Source organism: Melospiza melodia, chromosome 5, assembly GCF_035770615.1.
Source record: "Melospiza melodia melodia isolate bMelMel2 chromosome 5, bMelMel2.pri, whole genome shotgun sequence".
NCBI classification, from domain to species: Eukaryota; Metazoa; Chordata; class Aves; order Passeriformes; family Passerellidae; genus Melospiza; species Melospiza melodia.
In genome coordinates this window covers 22,819,839-22,845,588 of record NC_086198.1, presented here as the reverse complement: position 1 = coordinate 22,845,588, position 25,750 = coordinate 22,819,839, and the positions used below count along the sequence as shown (strand labels likewise).

At 37.8% G+C, this 25,750-nt stretch overlaps 1 protein-coding gene across 1 annotated transcript in view; it reads left to right on the top strand.

Moving 5' to 3' along the window:
- Nucleotides 1–25,750, top strand: part of BMPR1B (bone morphogenetic protein receptor type 1B) — a 230,775-nt gene that overhangs the window by 29,992 nt on the left and 175,033 nt on the right. Inside the window, exon 2 of the mRNA XM_063156587.1 lies at nucleotides 15,178–15,248. The gene's annotated coding sequence lies outside the window, so the exon portion shown is untranslated. The remainder of the gene's footprint in view (nucleotides 1–15,177; nucleotides 15,249–25,750) is intronic.

Here is a 25,750-nt window from a genome sequence, read left to right as displayed (position 1 = left end):
GCTAATAGTAACAGCTGAACTATCCTTTTGCCTACCACAGAAGATGCTTTCTTATCCAGAAATACTAATTACTAATTGATGTCATTAAAAAAAAAGCCTTTCATTTATTTGCTTGATACCTGGTGTGCTCAATGCCTTGATATTTTCTGGAGTGTATTATGAATACTTTAGCTGAAGTACACAACTTATATTTCACTTGGCGGCATTCACAAATGAAGGCAGGGCAATATCAAGGTTTTAAAAATTAATTACGTATTTGTGTTTATTTACATGCATGTGAGGCAATTTCTCTGTGCATTTGCTCAATGGAAGGAAACAAAAAATAATTTGTGAAGCGTGGGAAATTATCAAAAATGGAATACAGTGATTTTGTGTTTGTGGGACTGAAATTTTCTGTATGTACATGTTGAGAAGGTGCCAGACCCAAACAAATTGTTCTCAAACATTGAACACTTCAGCCCAACAGTCATATGTTTTTCCCTGTTGTAAACCACCTTCTTCAGTCCTAAGTTTACTGCTTAATATCTATTAATTGCTATGTATTGTCAGTGCCATCATAATTTCTTCAGTTCTGTTGCTTAAAAAAGCACTTTGTCAGCATGGTCTGCCTGCTGTAGCTCTGCCCCCTATCCATGTAATTGTCAGCCTGATTTTTTCATAGTGGAGTTTCACAAGTGTAATAAAAGATTGCAGGGTTAGATGGATGTGTTTTGTATATCTGTACAGTGAGGTAACAGTGTAACTGGAAAGTGCTCAGTAAATCAAACCATACATATTTAAGTATTTTTAAAGGACAAAATTATGGGAAATTTTCTTACAGGCGAGCAGGTCTCTTCTGAAAAATGAAATCTAAGAAGACACCAGATGCTTGCTTTTATTGAATCCATAAAATCCTCTTATGAAATCTGGTTTTATAATAGCAGCTTGTACTGAAGAAATCTGGAAAACACACATGTTTTAAGATTCTAAACATCTTCTTAGTGATCAGGGCATTTAAGATAAGCAGAGGTGAGCAGATCTAGCAAGTTTCTGTTTCCCTTATCAAACTGATGTGTTTTAAAAACACTAATAGTTAACTAGGCTCTAGAGCCCAGTGACATTCTCAACTTTGATCAGGAGGGGCTACAGTAGCTTGGGGTGCTGCAGGGAAATGTGATGCTGTGCCTGCAGGAGCTGGGGACACAGCCCTGGCTTGTGTGCAGGCTGGCTGCTGTTTTGTACCTGCTCCTAGGTCAAATGGGAGTGTGGTGACAAGAGTTGGAGATTTTCTTGTGTTCTTGTGTTTTGATGAAGACCATTGATTAGGGTTTGAGGTTTTGATCTTCTAGGAAAGAAAAAATAATTCCAAAGCACTAATAATTAGTGCAAGTGTTTAAGCAAGTTTGCTCATCCCATGCTTTCTTTCCTGTCAATAATTGGAATTGAAAGCTGTATAGCTAATTCCCAGGTGGTTATTTTCTGTATTTCATCTTGCTGCTGTAGCAACCCCATGGCCGACAACTGCTCTAGTGGGGCAATGACTGAGCCATGACACATGTGTGACAAAAAAACCAAGGAACTTTATTCCTCAACTGAAAGTATGCATCACACTTCTTCGCAGAGTATACATGTTGGTGTGACTCTTTCCTAGGTTCCTGTTTTAGCCCCAAGTGTTGAAATGTCATTGTAGGCTGACAGCTCATTTTGGGTGAGACACTCCTTTGAACTTCCAAGGTGGATAGCCTGTTCCAGCAAAAGTAGGTGCTTGCTGAGTCAGGACCTTGGTTTCTTTCTACTTAGCAGTGTGGAGAGTTCCTGAGTTGGTTTGCATTGGCACCTTTTCATTAGCAATGTTGTAAGGTTGTAAACAACAGGTGTGTGCTGTCATACATTTCTTCAACAAAAGGCAAACTTTACATTTGACAATGAATGCATCCTCATACTGCTTTTGTTTTGATTAATGTTTCTTTGTAATTGACTCTCATTTCCCCAGTTTTAAGTATCTGCATACTTCTGATATTCGTATATATTAACTGAACACTATTTTTCTTATGCAAATTTTGTAGAGGCCTAAGAAAAAGTAGCACTCAATTTATAAAATCTTTGCATGCTGAATAAGATCCATTGCTAGAGATGTCTGAATCCACACTGATTCCATATAAACCTTTTCATTCTTTTGCCATGTGCCTTTCTCTTAAAAAAAAAAATCTTATTGTTGGATGCATCAAGTGACTGATGTTTGAGAAGAGCCATGTTTGGAATGCTTGAATAACTCACATCATCTGCACTGACTTCAGGTCTTGCCCTGCAAACTTTCAGTATGACTCAGGTGTTCCTCTTGCACTGACAGAGAGGAAAAAGCCAGCAGTGAACACTTGCAATGGACTCACCATTGTTCAGTAGCAGGAATGTGGTTCTGTGTAAATGCAGCAAATTACTGGTACTGGAATAGAAAGAGGGAGGGAAATCTTGAGCCTACCATGGGCAAAAATGATGTTTTAAGCTAAGCAGCTTCTGGTGTTCCTACTGTAAACCAACGGAATCAAAATGCCAGGAATCAAAATGTTGAAGTCCAGCTCTTTTGCCAATTTTACCATCAAAATGAAAGTATTATTAATCCAGAGGGTTGATTCCCATTTCCAATCTAGAGGGTCACTAAGACCACAGAATAGTTTGGGTTGGAAGGAACATTGAAGACCACTGAGTTCCGACCCCCTGCCACAGACAGGGACACCTCCCCTAGACCTGGCTGCTCAGAGCCCCATCCAGCCTGGCCCTGAACACTCCCATGGTTGGGGCACCCACAGCTCCTCTGGGCAGCCTGTTCCAGGGATTGATACTGAGCAGGGAAGAAGGAAGGGAAATGGACTGAGAAAACATGGGACAGGATCCTATGCTGTGCTGGGATTACATTGTACGTGAATAGCTCTTTTGTCAAAAGAGAAGTAGGACAAGAAGACCTGAATGCCAAATGTTAACAAAAAGATCAGTACATTGTGCAGAGCAGGAGCTGAGTGAGAACACTTAGTCCTTGTGTAAAGATTGCCCCAGAGTGCTGGAAGGTCAGGGATACCTTGGAGTTTTCTGCTGTTTCTTCACAGTGGAACTGGAGACATAACATTTTGACATTTCCATTCCCTCTTCATCCCCTAGGTGTCATCAATATAAACTGGATTAAGTGAGGAACAACCAGAAACTCAGGTTAAGTGACAAAGAGATATCTTACTGAAAACACAGTTTTATGCCTTTGTAGAAGATACTTGGGGAATGCTTTCATGGTGCTCTCTGATCTTGCAGTATGTCTGGATTTTGGAAGGTTAAAACAGTTAGGAAGTGTGTCCAAAATATAAAACATATACTGGGCTTTGTTCTGTTGTCTCTACTTTGGTGCTTGCCACCTTTGGCAGATACCTGTACTAATCCATTAGCTTTCTGTGTTGGTGAGTGAGTGAGATGTTAATACAAGTCTGAAGAAAAATTGCCAAGGAAAGGAAAACATTGGAAGAACTATAAAAATATGTCAAAACCAGTTAGGGTGGTTTTGGGGTTTAATAGTAAAACTGTGGAATGTTTTTAAAAATAAATAATGGAAAAATATGTAAACCAAAATTCTTTCTCAGTATACAATATGGTCATTTTCCTTTGTATTTAAGTTCCAGCTTGACACTATAGTAGCTATGCATTATCTTTTGAAAGTCCCCTTCTCATGTTTTTATACAATCTTTTTATATGAAGTGCTACAGTGATTTCATTGATTTTTTGCATCATCTGAAACAGGATGGTCGCAGGAGCATTGCTGTTTAGCTTGGGGTATTTTTGGTTTGTCTCTCTTTTTTCCCCCCTTGGTTGCATAGATGGCTTGCTTTTCAATATTGGGCAAAGCCATTGCAATGAATATATGAGGCTTAAATTCATACTTCATGAACTGCCTTAATTCTAGTATTCATTAATTTGAGAATTTAGAGCATTTTTAACACTAATATTCCTTTCATAAGCTTTTCAGGTGGAATTTTTTTTCTTAATTTTAAACGAAAGACTTGGAACTTGCTTGCTTGGTTCCATTAATTGCACCTCTTGAAGTAAGTTGAGAAGATGATGTTTTCCAGAGCACAGAATTGGTGCTTACAGATTTCATTATGAACACCTCGTGTTGATGATTTCACATCCAAAAATCAAGAGACCATAGCTGAGCAGAATCAGAGCCTTCTTCATAATGGCAATTAGCCTTTTATTTATGTGCTTTAGAAATTTCCAGTAGCAAATTAATACAGTTTCCAATAGCAAATTAATACAATTGACTGTCTTTGTTTCAAATTAATATACACTACATGTAGCACTCACTATGTATATTTAATAGGAAGAAGGAGATTAATGAGCTCTGTAGGTAAAAGTTGCAAGATTCTCTTGAAGTATTTTATGTTTGACTTGAATTCCTGCCTGTTTTGAGCACTCACCTCTTCTCAGCCTTTTCCCCCTGCATGCCCAGTAGTTTAAATTTATGGACTTGTTTGGTTTGTTCTGTTGGTGTGGGTTTTTTTTTTTTGGTTGGTGCAGTTGTTTTTATTTTGGCTCTTCCCTTCCCTATGAGCAGTTAAGATAAACAGGCACACACAGTTTGTGGACTCCATCTTTGGAAATCAGTTCCTATTCCAAAGGAAAGAAAGCAAATAGATGTTTTGTGGTTTTTGAAATCATATTTTACTATTAAACAAACTGAGCTGCCCTTGAAGCCTGTGCCATTGCAGTGATCCCCTACAGAACATAGAGCAATTGACAACCCTGACTTTGTTTTTTGTGATTCTTCCTTTGAGTGAACTGGAAGAGGGAGCTCATAATTTGGTTTTAACCATTTATTATGGCTGAATACTAAGGCTTTATGTCCCAAATTGTGCAGCTTGCAGACAGCTTTTCCTTTTGAGATACACTTTGTATAGAACCAAGTATTAATAATTATAAAGAAATGTTATTGTTATAATTGGACTCAGCAGTTTATCTGGGAAAAAGAAATGCTTTGTGTTGCAGGTTTCCCAGTTTTACCCACAGGCTAAGTCTTGTATATATAATTATGTTTTAGGAGACATTTTAAGTGCTAGTTGAACCTTTAACCTGCGTTTCCTCTGGAATAATTACAGGATGTGAAAATGGCCAAATGAAACGCTTACTCATAGAGATTAATAGAATTAGTTAAGCTACTGTTACCTTATGCTTGATTTATATTGCATATGTAGGTCGAAACAGGCTGTAATGGCATGTGGGTGTTTTCCTATCTTTTTATACTTGCTAAAGTTTTGCCTTATGTTTATTACTTGCTATGTTATGTGAACTGCTTAAAAAGGCATTTTAGACCACTGGCAGGTAGTTGAATTTCAAAGGTTGGCTCTATTTAAAACAAAACAGTAGTGTTTGAACTTCTATCATTTTTTTTTCTGAAAATAACAGTAATAGAATTGATTCCATCACCTTCCAAGGAAACAAGTTGAAAAAGAAACCTCTGTGGATTAGTAGTCCAGACATCAAATATATTTTGCAGACGTTTGAAACCAAGCCTGAGTCAGCTACAATGGAAGCAGGGAAAACCAAGAAGAATTATTTGTCTGTCTGCGTTGTTAAAATTGTTGGAAAAGGTGAAAAAAATAAAAGGTCTGCAAATATGAGGAGTGGTATAGCAAAAGTAGAACATTTATTCTTATTTGAACACTCAAGATTGGTGGTAATTCTAATATATTTTCAAGTAAAACATTCAGTTAAAAGAGATTTGCCTTTTAAAATTTGATCTGGTGTGTTTCTTTAAAAAGAGTGATGCATTGGCTTTCAGGCAACTTGAATTCCAATCTTTGAGGAAATTGTTGAAGAGTTACCATCTTAATTTTCAGCAGTTAAGTCTTTAATAGAAAACTTAAATTTAGAATTAGAGAAAAGCCTGAAATTAGCTTATCTTATCCTAATGGGCAATACTGTGGGAGTTACCAGGTGGGCTTATACCAGCCTTCACTGGTGTTGAAGGACTTTTTGTTGGGCTACTTTCAGTCAATGCTTTGCAGCCCCCTATGCTGCAGCCTCTACCAATTAAAGCATTTGGGATTTTCACCTGGGTGAGGAGCATTTGCAAAGGTGCTACCAAGGAGCAGGAGCTCACCATGGCTCATTTAAAAATCCCAACAGGTGCCATCTCAATATATTCGTTGTTCTTTTATGAGTTGTCCAACAGAATCCTACTTTAATGCAGATGATGATACCTTCTGTGGAGCTCCTGGGAAGGTTTAGGGGGCAGTGAATTTGAAACCCTTAAAAATCTGAGCCACAAGTGGAGGAAACCTTTCTCATGGAAATTTTTTAGTCGGCAAATTCATTTTGAATCAAAGAGCATTTGGGTTAACCCATTTTACCACTTACCTAAAGTATCTTTAGTGAGCTGTTTCACTGCTCTGAAATCCTGCTTTGACTTGGTTTAGAGTTAATGTTTGTTGCAGTGGTTACAGCAGGTAGTTAAAATTAGGCTTTTTTTTTTTTAAGGTCAGTGAAGTGTAAATGCAAAGGAGATTAAAAATCAATTATTAAGTCAAGATTTCCTTTATTCACATTCTACTTATGCTTACCTCTCTTTGACTACTTCCTTTTAAAGTATTATACTAATGTAGGAAATTAAAGATTTTTCTGATATATATTTCTGTATTATCTTGGGTTACAGGATTTCTCATCTCTCCTGAAAAACATACTCAGTAAATCCACTCTAGCATGTATGAAAGATGAGCATCTTATTTCTTTATAATAATGATTCTGTTATTAATTATACCAAATCTCTTTTAAGGAAGAAATCTGTATTTTGCTCCTTCTGTAGAATGGATATATAATGCAGGAGTTACAGTATTTCACCAGAGATGCAAGCAGAAATCCTGGAGAAGGGTTGGTAATCTGAATGCAAATGTTCTGTGCTAAGTGTGGGTTATTTTGCTGAGGGGTGCATGTGCATGCATCAAGAAACTCTGTGATGGCATGAGGAGACTTTATGGGCACGGCTGTGTGTGGTGAGGCGTGGCTCTTCAGCTGGAAAATTATGTACTAGGATATCTTCGCTTTTATCTTTGTGTCATAATGTCTTTTCTTACTGAAGTAATCTTTAAGGAACTTTGAGAAACACAGAGGCTGTGGTTGACGGGAAATCAACTTAGCAAATCATTAACTTCAACAAATGAAATAGTAAGAGAAGGGAGACACTGGAGTATTGAACTGTTGACTGTTCTGCGTGCTTAACAAAGGACATTAGAATACCACGTTTAAAATTGTTGACTAAAACCTCAGAAGCATGACATTAGCATAGGCTTTACTGCAAATACGCTATTTATATTGAAGTGATGAGAAGGGACTCACAAGTCCTTGAATGCACAGTTACCAAATGCTGGTCAGAGAGCTTCCCGCATTTATTGGAATGTCAGTGCCTTCTGAAATGTTTTTATACTTACCATCATATTTTCTAAGATGATGGAGTGACTAAATACTAGTGAGTTGTTGTGCTTTTGGGAATCATGAATTTCTGGAAAATATCCCTCTGCTGTCAAAGAAATGAAGTTCTGTTCTGGGGAATTCATCAGGAAAGAAAATTTCTTTGGGTGCGATGGGGACCATCTGTGGAATTCCAGCTACATGAAAACCTGGAGCAGATATGGGCAAAAGTACACCAGGATGCAGGCAGCTCTGAGGAGGTCACTGTGGTAACCTTGTTTAGAGGAAAGGTCTGCATACATGGACAGACCTTCTGACCCTTAATAATTCAAGAGTAATGTTATACATTCTTCATGCCTGTGCAGCCTTTCTGCGGCATAAGGCTTCTAATCATTCCCAGTCTTCATATCATTTTCAAATGCATCTTTACACATATGCAATATACAGACACAGAAACCCTGTGATTGTTATTTAGTATCCTGCCGATATATTTTGAGATCATTCAACTCCTAAGTAAACACAAGCAAAAGGAAACACGCTCCAAGGTTCAAATTGCTTTTCTACTGCAGTGACTTAGTAACTTGCTTTGTGCTGTACTGAGGTGCATTTTTTTTGTTTGAACCATTTGGTTCACAAATGGCTTTGTACTCCAGTCTTTTGCTGCTGTTGTGAGATTTCACCAAGCAAGCAGTGTTTGTTCTCACGTGTGTGTTTGTTTGGTTTTGGCCATCTAGCTTGAAATTCCATTGTATGACCAAGTTGCAATGGAAGCCCCCACCCTTTTTCTCTCCTTCCTTCAAGGCAATGAATTTTGTTTATAAATGGAGACCTTGCTGTCGTTTTTCTTGTAGCTTACCTAGCCATGTGGTTATGCCCTTTCAGAAAGGGGCTCTCTGTTGTGTCCCCCTCCCTCCACCCCCCAATTCACTGTTTTTTATTTACTGTATGTGGTGGCCGTTTTAATGGAAAATGCAGAGATTTGTATGAAGCCTAAAAAATAGGAGAGAAAGGTTTGTGCTCCTTGTTTAAAAATCATAGCACGTCATGTTGTAAACAAGGATTTAGAATTTACTCTGATTTTTATGCTGTTATTTTGTCTTTCTTGTTTTTCACTGCCTCAGCCTGTAATGGACTGTAATTCTCACTTCTCTGGGTGTTTCTTACTATCTATTTACATTGTTAGCCTTGTTTTAAAAGGGAGAAAAAGCACTGAAGTTTTGTAACTCTTTTTGGTAGCCTTGTCCCATCATAGTTATTTTTTTGTCAGTGGCATGATCGCATGCATGGATAATTTTAACATATTTCACTATTTTCATAATCCTATTGCTTCAATGGAAGCTTTCACATTTACAGAGAACACACCCAGAATTGAATGCTGAATTGGATAAACATTTTCCTGTTTTAATTGGCATTCCGTGGCTGTGGCCTACTGTATCAACACTGACTTAGAGATTAAGCTGAGAAGATGGGTTGATCAGGACACACCATTTTGACACATTATGATGCACTGCGTGTGTTGAGTGAGGAGAAGGAGATTGGGTTTACAGTTCCTCTTTGGAGCACTGTGATGGGGATCCTGCTTGCACTGCCGTGGCCCACAATGTCTCTGGGAGAGCCACCTGCAAGCAGCTTGTCCCTAGCCAGGCACTTGAATTGAGCAATCACTCTTGGACAAGCACTCACTGCAGAAGAGTGCAGCTGATTAATGGGCACCTGCTGCTCCTCTTGTCCTTCCTCAGACCTGATTTTGCATGCTCCATCTTTGTTAGACCCCTCTGTGGAAACCACTGAGTTGACATCAAATATGTCAAATGCCCTTCAAACATACATATGTGCATTTGTCATCAGCATCCCACAGTTTTGTGCTCTGTCTCCTCCAGCATGCTTCAGGTAGGTATCTACAAATTTCAGGGAGCACATTCCACTCTCCTCTACAGCCTGTAGCCTAGGGCTTCTTTCATCTCTAATGGTAGTACCCATCAGCTCCACATGGAAAATGTAGCTACACAGGCACAGCATTTTACCAATAGTGCCAGCCAATTTGTGTGTAGAGAGCCAAATGGATCTTTGGACTCAGCCTAGGCCTGAGGCTGGAACTGAATTTCCAGCTGCTAAGCGTAGGTGGAAGCCACAGTCATATTCCTAATCTGTCCTTTGAAATGCGTTTCCTGGCTCTCCCTTTAAACTTATGTACCCCAAAATAATATTGGTAGTGACCTTAAAGCACATACATAGATGACTCATAATGTCAACACACATGATTTTTGTAGAGCCTTTTCTCCTCTACTTTGGAGTTAAAAACAGCACTAGAATGTTTCAAGTACTACTTTCATGACTGGCTAGAATATAATATTCGAATGGTGAAAAGTCTAATAAGTCTCAACAGAGCCATGTAAACTTAAGGGATATTTATACTGTCACATTTTGTGTGTACTCAGACTTTGTTCAAAATCTTTAAACATTGACTTTGATTTAAGCAATTACATATATTTAATTGCTAGATTTCTTTTTCATGGAGTAACTGGTAATAAGTACAATGTAACTGCATTTCTGCTGATATGGAAACATTAAGATCCTCTGAAGTTGAGTGGATTATTAGTTATACGTTTGAGCTGCTTCTCAGATGTTTAAATATCAAAGATTTTTGTATCTGAAAAACAAGGAAGAGCAAAAACCCTGAACAAACCAACAGCTCTCCCCAAAATGTCAAAAACCCCAAACACAGACACTATTACAATAGTAAGCAGTGCTGGTCCTGCTCTTGATTGATTATGATTGTTCTGTAGCTTATTAATCATGGGATAACTCTGACCTAGGTGCATGAATTATGAATGAAACTTTACTCCTTGAGCATCTGATTTGTGGTACTTGTGTGCCATGGAAACGGTGACAGCAAACACAGAAGCCAAATTCCCCATGTTCCTTATCTTTGCAGTGCCCTTGCAGGGACTTTTCTGACTGGAGGAGCACAGCTTACTCCTTTCATACTAAGAAAATATTTGAACATATTATTTCAAAAGTCAGCCTGAAGTGTCTTCTTTTGTTGGATTTCTGTTGAAAACATGTGGATCGTGTTTCATGCTCTCTGTTTAGATAGGTGCTTGTCATTCTAACAATGAGCAAAGAAGGCTCAGTGTGTGAATGCCTGAATGGCACGGGGCCACAGAGAGGGAAAGGATGTTATGGGGGAATGTGGAAAAGCATGAGCAAGACAAGGGCTTCATTGCATATATTACCTGTGGTGGTTTTAGTACCTGCATCTTGGAGAATCTCTCAGATGGCACTAATTTGCAGCACAGTAAGTACAGAAAACAGCAAGTAATAAGAAATGCATTGAAATAGGTGAGCATTCAGGAGATAGCAAAACTGGATTCTGTAACAACGTTGTAAGAAAGGGCCTTGTGTTTTTCCTCAGAACATAAACACTGGCAGCCACAGGAAAGCTGGAAAACCTCTGGAGAAGAGTTTATCCGTATCTGTGGATTATGGTTAAGGTGGCAGATTGTCAGCATCTGATTGCTATGTGCTGCAGTTTCCTTTAGCATTTGACTATGTGGGGGGTGGGATATAAGACTTCACAATTGTCACTGATTATAGTGGTCACTGATGACACTTAGCTGCTAGAATCTTGTCCTTCCGAGCTTCAGTTCTTCACAGATAAAGATTCATGTCAATTCAATCTTTGCTGAATCTTCCATGTTTTTTTTTTAATTTCATTATTTAGAGCCTCTGCTTGACTCACTGCTATGCCACTAGAAAACTCTAAACTTCAAATTGATCTGGTCTCAGTAAAAGCTGTATCTTATGTGATCCTGTTATATGAGATGATGTAGTCTGTTAGGAGAGGAGGAATTGATTTATATTCAGATTCAATTTTTTGTTCTACTTGTAATTAGATTGATGTGCCTACTCACCATGTTGTCTGTACTGCAGTTCTAATTTTCCCTTATAAAACTGGTAGGTAGAGACAGCTGCAAATGCATTGAATTGATTCCTTATTACTATAATGTTGGGTAATTTGAGAATTCAAGCTACTGTTGAAAACTAATGTCCAGAGGAATTATCTGGGTTTCTATAATCAAACCATATATTTCTATATATAATGTTCACATATGTCAAAAAAAGATACTAATGAAGTTTCCTGTGGATGGTGTGTTTTTGGGATTTTTCTGGTGTCTTGTGGAGGCTGCTTCAAGTGAAATCATGTATTCCTCATGCTGTAACACTTTTCTGTAATCTACCTCCCTTAGAACTTTCTAATGGCACCTATTAATTTTCTCCATAGATTTCAAATGCTATTGATGCTGAATAATGTATTTAATTAGCCCCAAACTTTCTGTGTAATCATTCCAATCTGTGCTTCTCTCTCAGCTTTTGCCTCTAAGGCTGACAAATGGCAGGAGGGGGAAAGGGCACTTTCCTGTCAGTGGCTGTGGAGCCTTTGCTCCTTGGGTTGTCAGAGCATCTGTTTCTTCTGAAAGAGCTGTGAGAGAACAATGAAAATACTACTTAGCTTCATTTAAGAAGTCAAAACAAATATTAGCTGCAGCAAAAAGCTTCCTTATCTTATGAAACAGGACATTTTTATGGTTCCTGTAGTGTTTTCCATCTTTTCATTGTAGTAATATCAGCTTATTTGTGAAATCCTGGATTGTATCGGTCAGAGCTAAGTTCACCCTTCTGTGTCTATTCTTGTAGGGTCAAGAGGAAAGATAAATTAGCTCAAAATCATAGAAGTGTTTTTTGTGCAGTTTAGAGTAAATGCTAACTGAATCCTCTACACATTTTTATGGGCATTGTTTTGGCTATACACCAGTTCTGAGGTCAGGCACATGGATGTCAAATTGCAGCTCTACTGGTCTGGGAAAGGACAGAGTAAACTATACAGCTTAATTTTTTTTAATTTTTTTTTTACTCATTCTCATCTTTTCTGTACTTCTGAGAATAAAATCAAGGAAGGTCTTTATATTTTTAAGCCAACCCAGAGAGGTAACATATGGTCAAATGCCAGCTGAACCATTTATTTGCTAGGCAGCTGCTCTGGATCGCAGATAGAAAAAATCAAGTCAGTTAAGCAGAAGATTGAGAAGCATTCTCAATTAGGACAACATATTTTTTGGAAGCTGGGAACTTAGATGCACTATTATGGATAAAGCAGGAAGAGAGACCAATCTTGTCAGTCAATAGTGAAATACATCACCATTTGTGTATTTAACATTAGCTTAGCATGGGAAATTTTTTCTTTTAAGGATTTCTTTAAAAATGAGACAGAATCGTATTCTTGAAGGTTATAAATGGAAATTGTTTCAAGCAGGAGAGGCTGTGCTCTGATTACTAGGGACATTCACCTGTGGAGTTAACCTACTTGAAACCAATCCCTGGTATCTGCAGGATGGAGTTGAGAAAAAGAGTAAAAAGGTCTAGGAAAATGGTTTCCAGAGATTTTAGAAAACAGGAAAGTCATGTGAAAATATCCCTATGACGTTTTTGCCTGTTGCTGAGCGTGGCAAAATTGAGGAGGATATTATTGTCCCTTTGTGGGAGCTGAAGGGAAGAAGCTGTCATTCTTTACTGCCAACCACCCTGTTTAAATTCCTTCAGAAAAAGATTGTGGAAATGTAACTGCTTGCAAAAATTGTCAGCTCCAAATAAGGTCCCCACCCCTCTTTTAACTGTGTAGGAGGGCACAGCCAAACAGATTTGAATGAGTTCAGATTGGACATGGGGAAAAGGCTCCTCACTGTCAGGGTTGTCAGTCCCTGGCTGGATGCAGGGAGAATGCTGTGGCAGCTCCAGAGCTGTGTGAATGCTCTGAAGAAGCCAGGAGAGGTTGCCCAGGGAGATTTGCTTACTTGGGAAAGTTTTTGATGCTTCTGAAGGTTGCTCTGTTAAATGTGTGCTGTTAAAATAATTTGGTGAGGAAATACGGGTACACATTGGATTGAAAATAAATTGCTAAACCAAACCTTTTCTACCTGTAACTCTGTGTAAACACCAGACAAACCTCTAGGATGTGTAAACATAATTTAACAGAGTATTTCAGAACAGATATGCACAAATTAATGCATGTGAAAAAGCAGAATCCCTAATATTTGTGCCCTTTTGAAAACACTCAGCAATGCAAAGGAAGCTTTCAAAATCTTTCCAGTGAATTTTACTGTTTTAAAATATGTTGTATATTAGAGATGCATATAAGTTTCCAAGATATCAAAGTTAGAGGTATTTTTGGGGTCACAGACTCACCATTAGCAACTGGTCTCTGTTAATTAGAAGCAAAAACAAATGACCACAACTACTTCAGTAGGATTTTTATGCATGACTGTTCACTGAATAAAAAAAAATTCACAGAGATTTTCTTTTATCCCAGAAAAAGGGAAATGGTAATGTATACTGTGAAATAACAATGTCATTATGAGCTAGTTGCATATGTAAAATATAACATCTGATTAGTGACTCTTAATTATCTGGCTATTTTCTTTGATAACAAACAACATTAATTTTTCCTTTCAAACATCAGGTTATTAAAACTGTAGAATGACAAACCTGCTGTAGGAACAAGCACAGCCACTTGAATTGGCCCATTATCAGCAAGTCAGTTGTATTTATGCCCTTGTAAAATTTCTAGGTGTTGTTGCACTGTGGAGGAAATGATAAGTATTTGGCCACTGTTTGGAAGAGGAATGAGCTTGAACCATTATCTAACTCCTGAATTGGTGTTGATATATGTAAAGCTACTTCAGATAAGATAAGCAATGACATTTATGGTTGGACTTAATGATCTTAAAGGTCTTTTACTGACCTAAATGATTCTATGATTGTATATTTTTTGGGAAGCTGTCCAAATGAATAATTTCTGCTCCACATTCTAGTGTAATAATTGAGTAGTTAATTGAACAGCAAATACAGTGAGGCTCTGGTCCTCCTTTTCTCCTTCCCTCTCTACTCTTGTGCCTTTTGTTCAATATGTGAAATTTCTATTCCTTGCAACATAAACTTTAATATGCTTGTTCTCCAGCAGCTTTCATCATCATCCTTCTGCAGCTGTTCTATCTTCTTTTCTTCTGTTTCTAGCCTCTATGATTAATTTTCCAGCCTTGTCTTCAGTCCTCTGCAGCTGACTGAAGCTGCAATTGCTGAGGACTTCATTAAGGCTTTTATGGTTATACTGCAGAATAAATGAACCTCAGTTTCTCTACAGCTTATGAGACTCTTGCTCTTACCCTAAGACTTCTAGCTTCTGTTGCCATAAAAATCCCATCCTACTTCCATGGAAGGGCTTGAGTTTGTGCATTTGTTGCAACAAGGAGGAGTGTTGATCCTTATTTTAGAAAATATGTAAATTATTAGGGGATCCAGAATTATTTTTAGTCATGTTTATCATGTAATCTCATTCTTCTGGGTCCTCTGTGAAGAAGAAAAAGAAAACTGCAGTTGAAGATTGTGTAGTGGATTGAAATATTGCCATTTTATTTTGGAAGTGGACCTAATATATAAAAGTGTAATTTTCCTTATCAACCAGTATTGTTGAATATTTTGCCATCAGTGGGCTGCAGTTCATAAGAGCATTTGCATGTTATTTCTTAAAATAAAGTAGTAAATACATAACTGCTTATGTGCCATCAGTAGGTGTTTTTCCAGAAAGCATCATATTTTTGCCTGAGTATCACACAAGAATTGGAAGGTCTGTATTATTTTGTAATGATTTAAACCTTTTTTCAGAATATCACTAATCAGTAAAAAAATATTCTTTGCCTGCAGGGTGGAGTTAATTTCTTTTGTTCCTGAGAGCTGAATAGGAGAAAGGGGCATTTCAGCTTTTCTTGATAAAGGTAAGACAGCATCTGCTGATAAGGATAAGACACTGTTCATTATTATGAGCTCATAGAGAGTTTGTCGATGGAGGGTTTGTTTATTTTGGGCTATTTTTCTCAACTTTTGTGCTTTGTAGTAAGTGCAATGTGTGATAATGTAACTGGTATTGGGAATGGAATGTGGAACTCTACCAAAGGTATCAGTAAAGGCTCTGAAGATAAACAGGTACCTGTAGATCAGCATGACAAAGTGGAGAGCAATTTGTTCTGCTGCTGGTACTTGTGATATTTTCCATGTGCCACTGAACTGGCCTGCCTAATTTCACTCCATCTTGCTTTCACAAACTCAGCAAGGGGTCTTAAAACCAGAAGAGGTTTCTCCATGCCACTTGTCAAAGGGATGTGTAGGCTTGCCTGCTGCTACCTTCACTGCTCTGTACTGTTGTGTGAGAGTGCAGAGGTTGATGTGAGGAGAGAAGGACCTTGAGGTCTATTTTAATTGAGATAACATCTTCAAAATTAAGCAGCAAATAATTATCGTGCCTGTCAGAAGTACAAGACAGAGAAGGGGATAAAACTCTGGAAGTCTTCTTAGGGACATGCCTAAGGGACAAACAAATCCTCAATGATTCATTCTTCATGTTGTGCTAAAAGGTCTGTCTTTTTAGAGATTTGTGTGTTGAATTAAAGCCTGCAATAAACATTTAGAAGTAGAGCATACGTCTTAGTGTTGAACTCTTAATTACAGTTTTTGATGCAGAAATCTACTTAGGACTCTCTTTCCTTATTTCCATTTGGCAAATTTTGGAAAGTGGGGGTGGGTTTGATGTGAGAACTGCTAGTTGTGGAGTTGGTCTGGTTTTAGCAGTGGCCATCTGTGTGACCTTCCTGCAATGCAGGTAGAGAGCAGAGGTGTGGCTCAATTTCTGTTCCAAGGGGCTGGAATTCATACATGGTCATTTCTAATTTGTGCTGTGACAGAGGCTGCAGTCTCTCATTGAAGGTGGTAATGTGTTTTAACCAAGCCAATCACTGCCTAATCAGTGACTGCATCTGCAGATCCACTTTTGCCTTGTTCAGCAATGAATTTACCAGGATGGTAGAATGAAGACTCCAGTTGCATGTTGATGTTTAGGCTATCAGGAAGAGCACAGCATAAGTCTACTTCTTGAAAGTTGAATAGTTTGGAAAAAAGACACCTTATGTTCTGTGGTTTTCAAATTTACTCAGCATGTATAATCTCACAGGTTAAACTGTTGTTGGAAGAATTCTCAATCAATCATAAAGGGAGAAAAAAATTTCCTGCTGAAGTGATATTTTACTGATGGACTTGTAGACTCCTAGTAAGGAATGTGTAAAATTGCTAAAGATGCAGGGTGAAAAATTGCTATGTTAACATACATGAAATTGTATTAGTAATAATTTACTGGTAAATTAACGTGGCCTGAGTTTAATCTCATTCTAGGAAAACCCATGTTCAAGGAAATGAGAATTTACTGTGTTAGGATCCAATTGAATATGATTTCTTTTTTCTTTCTTTTTTCCCCCCTTCTTTCCTACACTGGGGAACTCCTGTAAAGTAATAAATAAATCTGAAAAAGAATATGAGCCTAAATATTTATTAGTACCTACAGTGTTAACTTGCCAGTTAGAGTCATATACTTTTCTTCCCATCCTGGTGATAATCAGTTGCCTGGGTAAAGCACAGTTCTCTGGTGAATAGGGTACTCTTGTATTTTCTGAACCCCTTGAGCAGAAGTTATTGCATCTTAGAGGTTGCTCCATGCTTCTTGTACATCCATTAAAAGTGCTCAGATACACACACACATATATATATATATATAGATAGATATAGATATATATATATATATCTATATTTATTTATATAGACATATCTTTATATATAGATATACATAGGCTGGATTGAACTTGATGTTTTCTTTCTCTATTTAGAAAGAAAATCAGTATATCTGGAGTCTCTGTGCTGTGTTCTCCCTGTGGCTGCACAAACAGAGCAGCAGCACTTTGCTTGCTTTTTGTTTCTTTGTGAGAGTGGAAGAGCTTGGAGTTCACACTTAAATTTACCAGTATCCAGCAGGATTTAAGGATTGCATTTAATGACAGAAATTCCCAAACATAATCAGTGGCAGATTCAGTTTCTGGCCACGTGAAGTGCTGATTGTGTGTAGCTATGGGAGGAATCTGAGCTGTACAGGCAGGATCAGCTAACAGTGCCATGGAAAGGTAGTTGTAGTTGTTAAGTTGTGATGCTTGCCCATATCATAATTACTACTTCAGCTTAAATACTTCTGCAATGGCTGCAAGCTTCATGAAGGGAAAAAATGTTAGCTGTTCCCTGCTCCCACCTGAAGTCTGGTCCAGAATGCCCTTGAGTATTAATTTAGCTTTATTTTCAGTATGATACACTTCTGTACTATACACAGATAGTCATGTCTGTAAATTGGGTGTGAGAGTAGGACAAATGCTTTAAAAGTCTGCTTAAAAATGTGCCAGCAGGCTGCCAGCTCAGGCTGGGAACACTCAGATGCTTGGGAATGGAAGGCCAGAAGCTGCCCTTCAGCTTTTCCTGCGTCTTCCCTCCCAGTTATGGTGAGCTGTGTAATTTTTTTCACCAGAACGTAGTTCAAGTTCAAGCCAACAATCCTCCCCACTTCTTCCTAATTCTTTCCTCCCTGAGCCGTAAATCAAAAACCCCTTGGGAGAGTGGCACTCTGCATACTTGTCTGGTTTATAATTGAACACATGCATGTTCTGGTCAGTCTTCTCCCTGAAGAGAGAGCTGTGTCAGAAAGCAAATGCTGTCCTCAGAAATAATATTTGCCTCAAAGGAGCTTGACCTGCTTTGTGATGTCTTTGGAAACAAAGTGCAGGAATAAGCACTATATTGTAAATGAAGCAGGGAAAATAGCATTGCTGTTTTCCTAAAATAAGAACAGAGCTTTAATACTCCTGAAATGTTTGGTTTGCTGGGGGAGCTTAACTTTCCAGGAAGTTGGATGTTGTCTTGACTTGTTTATTTTGGATATTTCCACTAATTGATTGTAACCTAATTATCCACATCCTAAGGCAGGCCTCTGAAACAGCCAGTAACTACAGTTGCAAAGATTTATTGTTATTCTTCCACTGAAGGAGGAGAATTGAGAGGTATTTATGTTTTCAGTGGTGTATAAAGCTGCAAGTGGAGTCACAGAGACTATGAAGTGTGTGATGTTTTGTGTCTGGGAACTATCTTTCAGGAAGTGTTCTCATGATTCAGTTTATAGGTGCATGTTATAATTTTGAACAAATATCAACAGGGCAAGGCTGATTTGTGTAGAAATTTATGCAAGGGGACATTCTGTTACCTTTCCTGTTTAATATTCTAAGAAAGCAGTCCATTCTAGACTACTGGTAGGCCATTTTCAGCTCAGGAAGGTGACTAAAACCTTAATGCTGGGGAATGCATCTCTTTCTCACATAGTGGCTCATTTTCTTTTGTTTCTAAAAGGTGATCAGTGCAAAAGAGGGAGGTTGGGGGAGGAGTGCATGTTGCTGAACGGAGTGGAGCGAGTTACTCATTCTTCAGAATAGCCAGAAGGTAAACTCAAGTGCACTTGAAAACCATGCTGGTAAAACACCCCATGTGCAGTTCAGGCTGTTAAATACAATGTTTACTATTGACTTTTTTATTGGGTTAGAGAAAGAATCACCCCTTGAGAACGCACTGGGAAAAATGTGCCGCGCAGGATGTTAAAAAGTGGCAGTGCAGAGTGTAGTGCTTTGCACCCTGCCACAGCCACCTAAATGTGTGTGAGAATATGCACATATATGGATTTATTCAATAGACACATATACATATATAAATATTCTGTAAATAAATATATATGTATTCATATATAGGCATATATTGTGGAAGGCAGGAAGATGTGTAGGAAGCTTTATTTTTTTTCAGTAGAAGAGGAAAAAGGAGTGAAGGGGTTGATGGTATGATTTACCAGCTAGACTGAAGTTTGGATCAGACTGGGAGTCAGATTCTATTGAGATATATATTTATAATGCAGAGGGAGAAGAGGTAGAAAAAAAACTACTCAAAAGTCTCCAACTTACAGTGCTTGAGAAATGGGAAAGAAGTCTGACACCACAGACTCTTCATGGATAACCTGCTGGATGATGTGATTAAAAAAGACTTATTCAGGTATTTATGAAAAGATGAAAATAAGGTTAAACAGTGGTGGCAAGGCCAGGGTAACGTAATCTTTGCAGCCTCGAGGGATAAAAAGCAGGATGTAAACACAGAAACTAAACCCACCTTATCTTGGTACAGAAAGTACAATTTGCGTCTCCCTTGGCCTTGGATAAAAAGGCAAACTGTGGGATGCCAAACAAGTTCTATCCACTGATAGTGAAAACAAACCTGTGGTATGAAATTAGATGAAAAATTTTCATCACAAATGTGCATCTTGTGGATTCACGGAGCTGTAAATCCACTGTTGAAAATGTGTTGTGTGGCGAGTCCAGAGTAAAGAGGAGGAAGCTGAATAAGATTTTAATTTTTCCAGAGTTGCCAGTAGCTGAATGAGACAATTTTAACTGAATCCTGGCATATTAGTATGAAAATACTGACTACATCAACCAGTGTTGTCTAGTAGAACAGCAGAAAGCACTTTGGAAATAAGTTGGTCATTGCAGTTCCCTGGAAGCTATGTGACTGCTGTGACTACCTAATGCACAAAAGTGTAATGTGTTGTCCCAGGACAGTACAACAGAGGCATTGTGATAATGTGATAATTTCTCTTCCTGGGAAAAACATAATTTGGATCACTGAAATCAGTGGGAGAGGGAAACAGCTAAAATAGATCAGGTGTTGCTCCCCTGAATAGTTTTAATTGGACCTTAAGTACGTTCCTAGGTAATGTGGTTGGAGCTGTAGCACATCTGTCCATTGTGTTTGGGACACTGAGATATTGAGCAACCAAAGCTCTTCTATGTGTCATGGATGAACAACATATTGCAAACTACTGAAACCACACGTGGAGATAGTGCATTTTGAAAATCACAGCTCTGTGCCTGGAGTTGAATTACTTGTGTTATATACTGCACAACCTGTTGGCATGCTGGATTAATGTCTCTGGAGACCTACAAAAGGAATACTTACTTGGAGAATTAGAAGTCAAAACTAAAGGACTAATCCTGCTGTAGAGATCAGACTGCTGCACTGAGAAAATCAAAGTCCATGTGTGTGATTTAAACCATGTTTGACATGCCAGGCTTTGGTTTCACCAGGAGACTCACTATGCTATTTGGCTATGTTTTCAAAACCCACAAGTGTAAATTAGAACGAGCTAATTTTATAATTATTCCCAAGAGGCACACAAGTAATTTAGTCTCAAACATGTTTATTTTATAAAGACACAATCATTCAAAAAAGAAGTGCTGAGAAACCACAAGTGGTTTGAGCAATAGAGGCTTAGAGCCTTGGCAAACATGCACATGTTTAAAATGTGGTAGCATTTGTTTAAAAGCCATTGGGTGTTCTGTCTCTTTCTTTGCAGCTTTTTGACTGTCCTTAAAAAGTAATACCAAAGAACTGGGGGTTGGAAGAGTTGTTTTGTTTATGGTATTAGTCATTAATTAAGTTTAAATTCCAGGAAAAACCTCAGTTGTTCAGCCTTGAGAAATGAAGAACACAATCATGCTTGTTTCATATGCTGCTAGAGGAAGGACTGATCCTGACACTGAATTGAGAACGGGATTTAAAACAATTTCTTTTAATCCTAAAACTCAATGGATTGTTCATTCTGAAGAGACAGGGATACACCTCAGTAGCTTGAAGAAGAAACTGCTCACAGGATATAAATATGCCATGGAGAAGGGACACCCTATACAAATATGTTAAAATCCAGATTGTAACATGAGCTTGTATACAAGTCCTTAAAAAGGAGGCTAGAAATGGTGACGTTCTGAGCAGTTAATGAGCAAGTTCACAAATGTCATGACTCTCACCAGGTCTCTGGAATTTATTTTTGGTACAACCCAGAAGGAAAAAAATATTTGACAATTAAAGAAGTGCCCCACAGTCTTTGGGCCTTACAAAATGCATGATATGATGTTATAATTTCTGTAAAATAGTGTGAATAATAACAATGCAGTTTAGGGCTGGAAAACTGCTCTCAGGAACCCTGGACTTCCTGAGAGCAGACAGCTTTATTGCACTAAGCTCACAAAGACTAGTTAGTCTTTTTGCTTCTTTGACTAGAAAGATGAAACAAACCCCTTTAGAATGGCTGTAATGTGCTACCAAAGGTCAGCTGTAGCCTGCTTTGCTTCTTTAAGGTGTTTTTTTAAATAAATCTGTATTTGCTTCTTTCTAAGCAGTACTTTGTATTCTGTTTTTGACACAAGAATCAACCTGGGGGATGGTGGGGAGATATTTATTTTATATAGAGCAGATTTAAAGCTTTTTCTGAACTTTTCTGTAAAATTCTCATATACAGCAGAGTAGCAGCTGGACTTTTTATATTTCCCATCCTAAATTGTTAGGACGACAAAACTAATCCTTCATCAGGCAATGTATCATATTTTACGTTCAGATTGGCCTGCTTCTGCAAGAAGTTGTTCAGCTGCATCTGAAGCATAATGCGGCTGGAGTTAATACTTAAGTCTCTATTTCTGGATTTTCAAAAAGTCTTCAAAATTCGAGCACCAACTTTTCAATACAGGCAGTAGGACTTAGGACTATAACTTCTCATTAGCTTTTAAAATTTCAAGGCCTGTGCAAAGTAGGATGGTATGGTTGAGAAGTCAAAGGAATCTGAATTACAAAAAGATTGTGGTAAATGGTTCTTTTAGATCTTTCTGGCAATTTCCATAAAATTTCTAATATAAATGAGATGTGAGTATTTTGTTAAGGAATAAGTACCTAGAATATCTATTTTAGTCCTTCAGTGTAGATAAGTCACAGAGATTTAAGGAGTTTTTAGGCTTTATGGAATATCTTAAAATGCAGTTAGAACTTTTCATTGAATTCTAGTTAACTTTTTAACACCATGTGGTTATTGATTTTGTTAAATATACCAGACTCATAACTTCAGTGAAAAATCAGATTTTTAAGCTGAGTGAAGAAATATTGCCCTGAGATGTTAGCGGCTTGAGGAAAGGAATTGTTATGAGTAGTTTTATCAGATTTCTGCATGAACTCACTTTGTGCATGCCTTCTGCAGTGTTTTAGTACTGATAACCAGTTTTCCAGCACAGTCTAAAACTGTAATTCCAAGCCCTTCTCTGTGGTCAACATACAAGGCATTGCTCTCACTGCTTTCTGCTCTAACAGGTATGCTTTCATATTGGCATTTCCCATCAGAAAATGTGTTTTTTCAATTACTGAGTGCAGGTTTCAGGATTTGCCTCCAAAGCTGGAAATCTTTGTGCAGCAAGGGGTTACCTGTGGTCTGTCCCCATTCATGTCCAGCCAAGGCCAGCAGAAAAGGCACCAGCTGATGGCAGTGGGTGGTTGAGCACCTCTGGTTGCCTTCTCCCCTAATATGTTACTGTGCAGTTTTTCTTTCTGTTTTCATAGCTGTATGCTAGAAATGTGTTTTTGGAGTTTTCACCATTAAAAAGTTTTGCCTTTCAGTTTTTACAGCAATAGGTAGGACACGCTGCTCTTCTGTGAAGTTTTTAGTGTACTGTTTTGTAATTAATGTAATGTGTTAATGCACTGTTTTGACACTTCCATCTGACAAAGATATTTCTTGATACTCAAACATCAAATCCTCAAATGGCTTTGACTGACCAATCTTCAAATTGGTGTTTGATTTCAAGTAGTTATGAAAGTTGAGTAAATGTTTGCTTCCTGTAATTTTTAATTACAGGAATTTTCAATAATCTAATATTTTATTTACATATTTAATTGTCTGTACGTTATTTGCAGTGTGTGTTTTCCTACTTAATTTCAATTTCCTTTTTTTATGCCTCTAAGACGTTGCACATTTTGAGGTTGTATGTTGGGCTTTTCTTTTGGGAATATCGAGAAACAGGAATGAATGTTCAATATGGTCTTTGTATTCCTTTGTTATGAAAAGCAGATGGAATGGGTGATTCCTAATTTTTTTTTACTTTAATGGCTTTCAGCTGCATTGAGCTAGTTATGTTTGTTATAAGTATCATTCACCAGAAGAAAGAAGCTAAGCAATTAATATTGCAAAGCTGCAACAACAGAAAGTGTCACTTTGAGAAAATAAGTTGAAAGAAGCCGATTTCACTCTCAAGGTTTCCACAGCAATGTTATTTTTGATTTTAAAGTATACATATCTAAAACACCAACAAACACATGAAACCTTTGAGTACTGTTATTCCACATACATCTCTGGCATTTATACCCATGTGAAGAATTGATCTGAACTCTTGTGCTGCAAAGGAAAAGAAAGGACCTTAGCAAATGTGTACTGTGTGGAAAGAGCCTCAGGGCAGCAAGCAGACATTCCTTTTTTTTTTGTTTCATATAGATGTGAATTGTGAGACTTCTACTTTCCTTTTTTGCACCCTTCCATGCCTTTAAAATGTTTTCACATATGTAAATATTGTAATTGCGGCTTTGCATATGAAGACCACCTAGAGAACTCCTTTTATGAGGATCACAGTATTGACTTGAAAAAAAGAAATTTTTTGATGCCTGAAAGCAAAATAAGTAAATAAAAACACCAGGTAGACCTTTGACATTTTCTAGCTCTGGGCATATAAAAATATATATACATGCACACTCACTGTGGCAATTTTTGAAAGAATGCAAAAAAACCTAAACAAAAAGCAGTGGGAGACATGAAGATTTAGGAAATTTTTTGCATAACTGCACAAATTATGAAATTACATTTTGGTTTTAAATGAAGTTTAAAAAATCCTCTGACATTCAGAAAGTTTAATTTAAAGGCACTTTTTTTTCCTAGTTGCATTTAAATATATTTATATATTCTAAAGTTCAGCAGTGCATACCAAATTCACAGTAAAGGCCCTCCATCTGAATGTGCACTCTAAGAACTTTATACCCAGTTTTCCTCCATTAGTGTACGTGTAGTTAAAAGCTGCAATTAAAATGTCATCTGAGATAGGTGAGCAGTGAATTTGTTTGAGACTGATCTCAGTCCAAAAGATTAAAAAAAAGGATCCTTCAATACTTCAAACATGATGCCTACTTCTCTTTGGCTGCCAAAATTACCCTTGAAGACCTCATTTAAAATTATAGAGATTTACAGCACTTATGTGCATAGTCAACGAAGGGAAATGAAAATGTAATTGCAAGCAGTCATCACAAGCTCAGTCTTTCAGTTTGGTTCAGTTAAAAAAAAACAGTTTATTATGAAGTGACATGGTAAAGTTGGCAGGATTTTGTCAGTCTAAGCTAGTTGAATCAGCTGCAGGTAAGAGATAAAAGGCCCAATCTATACCCCAGTGAAGTGAATTGAAAGCTTCCCAACAGATCTAAGACTTAAAAATTTGCCAAAAGATTTTGATTGTGTGTGGTAAAGTTTTTTTTTTTTTTTTTTTTAATTTCATAGTGATTAGAAACATTGTTCATTTACATATATTTAAATAAGAAAAAATATGCTGCGGAAGTCACTGTGTTGATCCCAGCTATTGGTGCCTGAGGCCTGGGTGTTCTGGAGAGTCCAAAGTGCCTGCTACCTTGTGAGGCTGTGCTCATCAATACTTGTCACTGCTTCTGTGCCCTGCAGCCCAGCCAAGCCCTGTGCATTTGAACCAGGTCAGATGTGAGAACTTGCTCATGTATTTGTCAGCCTGGCAGAGCACACAATGATGTATTTATAGCTGCCTTCTACCAGCTGCAGGAAGAAGGATGATACCTGATCTGGCATTAAATCTACCAAGATAAAATTACTTAAAAAAAAAAGAATTAAAATTTATTTATGTCAGCAGAATAGTTTGATACCTGTTAATGGTTTGCCTTTTTTTTTTTTGCTATGAGCTTTCACTGCTTTCTGAGCTACTGAGCATCCACAAGCTGCAGTTACCATCCCATTGAACCACATGTTGCAATTATTAATACTGCATATTAATAATTAATTGTTATTAAATATTTGAACTATACTGGAGTAAACTGGGCTACTTTCTGGAAGCTAGTATTTGCCAGGGTATAATTTGTGGAGATGTTTTTTTCCCCTTCTACTGAGGGAGAATTTTCCACGACAGGATGTTTTCTCCTCTCCCTTCCCCCAGTCTGCCCTCCCACACAAAATTGTGGTTTTCCGTGCCATGACGTAAACATTTTTCATAAACAGGATTCACACTATTAAGATAAAATTATGCAAGAGGAATTTTTTCAGGCATGATACTTCTCCTCTTTATCAGCACAACTGGTGCTATGGTGAACCTGGCTCAGGAATATGAGCAAGGGAAATGAGAGAAATGCCATAAAATTTGCAGTTGGACAGGGAGTCATGGCCTTGTTGGAGTAAATGCTTGTGCAACTGCACCATCAAAGCAGATGATAGTGCACTAGTGTTTCA